Source organism: Phoca vitulina, unplaced genomic scaffold (assembly GCF_004348235.1).
Source record: "Phoca vitulina isolate PV1807 unplaced genomic scaffold, GSC_HSeal_1.0 scaffold5, whole genome shotgun sequence".
Taxonomy (NCBI): domain Eukaryota; kingdom Metazoa; phylum Chordata; class Mammalia; order Carnivora; family Phocidae; genus Phoca; species Phoca vitulina.
This window is the reverse complement of record NW_022589708.1, coordinates 78,137,449-78,143,448: the sequence shown is the minus strand read 5'-3', so window position 1 is coordinate 78,143,448 and position 6,000 is coordinate 78,137,449. Positions and strand designations below refer to the sequence as shown.

The window sequence follows — 6,000 nt, the reverse complement described above, 5'->3', positions numbered from 1 at the left end:
ATCTTACATAACTATAGTACATCATCAAACCAGGAAAGCAACACTGGTACAACCTAGAGCTTACTCCAATTTCACGGTTTTACACACACTCACTTGTGAGTGTGTATAGTTTCCTATGCAATTTTGTCACATGTGGAATTGTGTAACCCCCACAATCAAGGTACAGAACTGTGCCATCACCACAGGGCTCTCTCATGCTCTCCCTTTATAACTCCATTCTCTACTTCCCAACCCCTGACAACCTTACCCATCTATTCTTCACTTCTATAAGCTTGTTATTTCAAGAGTGTTATATAAACGGAATTAGGTTGGCTTGTTTCACTCAGAGTAATTCCTTGAGATCTACTGGAGTTGTTGCATGTATTGATAGTCTGAACTTGCTTTTTTTCACTCAACAATGTATCATGGACCTTCCCTATCAGTCTATATAGATACTTCTTTTTACTTAAAAAAAAAAATGCACAGTATTGCAGAGGGTGGGTATATCCATTAAGTATTTAAGATCTTTTCTTATGGCTAATTAGTTGTTTCGATGCCGTCATGCGTATCTGTGTACAGACGTGCTCACACAGCCGCATCTTCTCAGGCACAGTCCCCACCACTGGAACTCCTGCATCCGTGCCTGGCATTGGGACTGGAAATAACCTTCCAGCCATAAGGTACGACTGAACTTTCTTTTCCTGGTTACAAAAATAATACCCTTCCTGATCTCCATGTCTGCACAGTTATTGTTTTCTATGTAGGGAATCACACTGAGAAACTACTGAGTGGCTACTATGTGACTGGCACTATTTTTAGGCACGGGAGGTATAATGGTAAATAAGATATTCCCCTGCTATCTCTTAATTAAACAAATCTTTAAAAAAGGAAGATTCATGTAGTATATAACATACAAAGCAAAACACAGAAGATCCCCTCACTACTGCTCTGCTGACTCCTCCCCCTTTCCCAACTGTTTGGGTGCTTCCTTCCAGCTCCTTCAATGCTTTTATATATGTTTTTCTCTGCAAATTTAAAAGCAATATGTGCTCATCATAGAAAACTGAAAAATAATTAGATAATAAAACAAATTCACTTATTTTTTTTAAGATTTTAATTTTTTTAGAGAAAGAGAGAGAGGGAGAGTGCATGAGCAGGGGGTGGGGCAGAGGGAGAGAGAATCTTCAAGCAGACTCCCCACTGAGCCTGGAGCCTGACCTGGGGCTCGATCCCACCACCTATGAGATCATGACCTGAGCTGAAACCAAGGGTTGGATGCTCAACCGACTGAACCACCTAGGCATCCCAAAACAAAATCACTTATAACCCACAAAACAGAGCACAGTATCCAGGCGTATACATTTTTTTACATGACTGAGGATCATACACATGGTTTTGTATCTCACTTTTTAATTTGTCATGAATAATGTCCTGTGTCAAAGTTTGGAAGCACTAGCATTTTTGTCAGTATGAGCGAACATCATCAACTCAGTTAATAAAGAAAGGTAGTCTAGTCTTTGGTAGGAGAATAAAATGTTTCATCTTAGAAGCAGGACAGAACATCAGGCCCCTGTAAATATTTCAATTAGAAGAGTCCCTTCTCTTTTAATAATCAGTATAAAATAAGACATTAAGCAATAAAGCACAGAATATATAATTGAATGCTTCTAAGACTAATCATTACTTGACCTATACTACTAGAGTATTAGCAAGAAAGCATGTTTTCCATTTAACTGTTTAACAGTGTATCTATAAACTATAGCTATATAAAATGCTGATTGATACAGATCAGTCTGCAGCTAATAATCTACATAGAAACACATTTGTAGAACCTCAACTTTGTACTGCCTTTTATCTCACTCACGAACCAATGAACAAGTACCAAATGTGTACTTCTCAAAGTGGTTTAACAATTCTACCTATAAAATATTTCTCCAATTTTACATAAAATTAAACAGAAAGATATTTATAAAATGTTATTGCACTAGCTCTATATCATGTGTCATCACCCAAGACATCTAGGGTGTTTCAAAACAAGAAACTTCATTTTTTTTTTTTTTTACGATTTTATTTATTTATTTGAGAGAGAGGGAACACAAGCACGGGGAGCAGCAGAGGGAGAGGGAGAAGCAGGCTTCCCGCCGAGCAGGGAGCCCGATGCGGGGCTCGATCCCAGGACCCTGAGATCATGACCTGAGCCGAAAGCAGACGCTTCATCGACTGAGCCACCCAGGCACCCCAAGAAACTTAATTTCATCCACTACAAACACATATGGACCTTTTGGTTTTTGGCTCTGAGGAGGCCACAGTGCCGCTCTTCAGTCGTCCTGAATTCGGGTTCCTCCAACACCAGCCACCTCCATCACGACCCCTAAGTCCGACCCCAGTGAGATCAAACTTGTGTACCTGAGGTGCACTGGTGGGGAAGTTGGTGTCACGTCTGCCCTGGCTCCTAAGATCAGCCCCCTGGGTCTGTCTCCAAAAAAAAGGTTGGTGATGACATTATCAAGGCAACTGGTGATTGGAGGGTCTGAGGATGACGGTGAGATTGAGCATTTAGAACAGACAGGTCCAGATTGAAGGGGTACCTTCTGCCTCCGCCCTGATTATCAGAGCCTTCAAGGAACTGCCAAGAGACAGAAAGAAGCAAGAAAACATGAAGCACAGTGGAAATATCACTTTTGATGAGATTGTCAGCAATGCCCGACAGATGTGGCACCAATCTTTAGCCAGAGAACTGTCTGGAACCATTAAAGAGATCCTGGGGACTGCCCGGTCTGTGGGCTGCAGTGTGGATGGCCGCCACCCTCATGACATCATAGATGACGTCAATGGGACGTCTGTGGAATGCCCCGCTGGTTAAGAACTACAAGGAAAGCATTTCAATAAAGGATCATTTAACAACCAAAAACAAAACAAAACAAAAACCCCCAAAACCCCCACACATATGGAATGAAGTATAATTTGGAGTGTTTTCTAAAAATGAACAGATGGCATAGGACCTTTCCTTTCATACATTCTTTTGTAACTTTTCCAGTAAAGAGTTCATAAATGTGATATAGCTCAGAGATGGATTAACAACATCAGTTCCAGAAGATAGTCCTTTTTTTTTTTTAAATAAACTCCATCACAGCACATTAGGTTTTGAATTTAACCACCAAAAAAAAAAAAAAGGTATAAAAAACACATTATTTTACTATGTGTAACAAACATCTTCACTTCATAGTGTCTAGAAAGACTAGATGTTAAAATATGGACCTACAAAGTTCACTCTGCGCAGAGCTGTTTGGAATAAAACTCACATGGGGAGGAATGGTTATAATCTGAAAGTGTCTCCAAAATACGACATTTTGGCAAAATCTTTCCTCACTTTTTTGTCTTCCCAACCTAACTAAAGGACAAAATAGAGGCATGTTGTACTCCAGAGGTAGATTAAGAATGTAACTTCTAAAAGTATTGTTCAAAAGTCTTTCTTACGAATTTAACCAAGAAAGTATACAAAGTATTTATCAACCCTCTATCTGTCATATGAAATCAGAGCACACCCTTTTCTATTGTATACACCACATATACGGCAACATTGCAGGAAATGTGCATTTTCCCTTCTCAGTCTCCTCCATCTACTCAGTGAAAAGTATAGATAAATTATTTTTCAGAGTGGTTCAGTGTTTCTATTAGAAAGAAAATCTAAGAAGAGCGAAATATTAACCCTATCTTTCTATATCTACTGTTAAATATGATGAGCACATCTAAACATCTAGAAAAGCTACATACTTTAATTAAGGACTGAAGTTTAATCACTGTATACACTACATACCGGAGTGCTGAGTGACAGCACACATCCAGAAAATGGCTCCAACACACACGTTCTGGGGAAACCCTTCCCTGCCTCTCATTGTCTTCTCTCCTTTCCTCCAACTCTGGACACAAATGTGGACGTGAATCCAAAACGTGATGTAGAGATTGCATTTCCAAAAGTCATTTCCAGATGATGTCTCTTGAGTGAATTTTAACAAAAAGATGATCACAAACAAGTCGTTTCTCTAATTGTACTTTTAGCATATGTTGACAGCTTCTCTGCATCTAGAAAGGCCACATGTTGCCAACAAGGGCTTGAAGTTTAAAAGGCTGAGGGAAAGGCTTACGGCAGCTTATCCACACTATATGCACAGGTTTATAGTTGGTAAATCTTCCAAAGAGGTGGTCACTTCCGAGCAGCCAAACGAGGCACCTTATAAGCTGGCATTTTTCGTCCCCTGTACCAAGAATGCCCAGAGGCCTGCTGATGTCCTGGGCCCTCGCTCTGTCTGCCTGGGCTCCGGGATTCCGGCCTAGGAGTTTCCCTTACCATCTCAGTGTAGAGGTCCTGGGTGCCCATATTCCCCCAGCAGCCAGGAGGTAGGGGCAGCTGCCCACCCCCCCCACCCCAAGTCAGCCCTGGAAGGCAGGGCAGGCTGCGGCTCTATGCTCCCTCTGGTCCCAGCACTCACCCATCCTCTGGAGCAGGTGCTCAACAAATAGGCTGAGTTCGAACACACAGGTACACAACATGTACTTTGAAAGCTCTAGGTGGGATCATACTATATATGTAATGTCTTCGAGATCTTTCCCATGGAGATACAATTTTTATGTATATAGCTATACAAAACCTTCTTTAAATGGCTTCATTGTAGTCTCCGGAAAAGAGTAACATAATTTAGCTGATTCCCTATAAAGGAACATGTGCTGCTTTTCCAAAAGCCTCTCAAACACTCAGCCTTATGTGCATATCTTTATATAAACTCCTAAAAGTACAGTGGCCAGTACTAAGATTATGCACAGTGAAACTTGGACATATATTGCCAAATTACTTTTTTAGTGAAGTTAAGCCATTTTACATTCCCACCAAAATGCTTCTTTGCCCACATCCTCAGCAACACTGGCTATTGCCTATCTTAGGCAAAAATAATCTCATTGGTGTTTTCACTTGTATTTCCTTAATTAATGAAGCCAAGCATCTTTTTATATGCTATTATTGATCCCTATTTCTTTTGTGAATTTCTTCTTGTTCTACCTCCATTTTTTCCTATTAGTGCTAGTTTTCCTCTTAAATTTGCATGTACTCAAATCTGTTTTTCTTCATGACCACCAGTACTGTGCCCACTGAGAAATACCTTTCCTAGCCCATTATAGAACTTGTTACCCATTCTTTTTCTGCAGTATTTGTTTTCATTTTCTAATGTTAAGTTCATGAGCCAACTGGAATTTGTCCTGATGTAGGGTGTGAAGGACACAGCAACTTCATTTTTTCCCAAATGGCTGGCACGCAGGTCCAGCATCACACCTCAAACAACCTATTTCTCCCTCACTGATCTATAGAATGCCTAACCCATTTTTCTTTTTTAAAAGTAACATGTACACACAACATAAAAATAAAATAGTATGAAAGGGCAAACGGTGAAATGTAACTACTCCTGGCCCCTCGTTTCCTCTGGAGGCAACCCTACTAATAGTTCATCGTGTATCCTTTCAGATATTCTCTTGCATTCTGCCACCATAAATGGCGGTGGGACATGCTGTTTCCAGTCTTCTGTTGTTTCAAACAGCTCTGCAACTAATATCTTTATGTACTGCTCATAGTGTAGAAGTAAATCTATGAAATTCCTCAAAGTAGGTCAGAGAATATGGGCATTTGAAAACTTGATATTGCCAAACTGCTCTGCAATGATACTGCACCATAAATTTAGACTTCCACTAAAATGTGTCAAAGATTGTTTGACAAATCTTTTTCAGGTATGGGATAATTTTATAGGCTATGATGCTCACTTTTCTTTGAGAACTTGGGACATGACAGAGTAATGAACATAAAATTCCTTACAATTCTTTTCTGAACTTCAGTGTTCATTTTGTGGGTAGTTAATACCAAAAAAAAAGCCCTCAAGATTTTATAATCTAGGGAGTTGACTTGAAAGTATGTGTGACCAATATATGGCTAAATTAAATTAGTAATAATAGTGTGGTCCTTTGGGCAGCACAGAGCCC

General features: G+C 40.0%; 1 pseudogene; it reads left to right on the top strand.

Annotated features, from left to right (window-relative positions):
- The first annotated feature begins 540 nt into the window (after positions 1-540).
- On the top strand, positions 541-2,842 carry LOC116631261 (annotated as a pseudogene).
- The last annotated feature ends 3,158 nt before the right edge of the window (positions 2,843-6,000 follow it).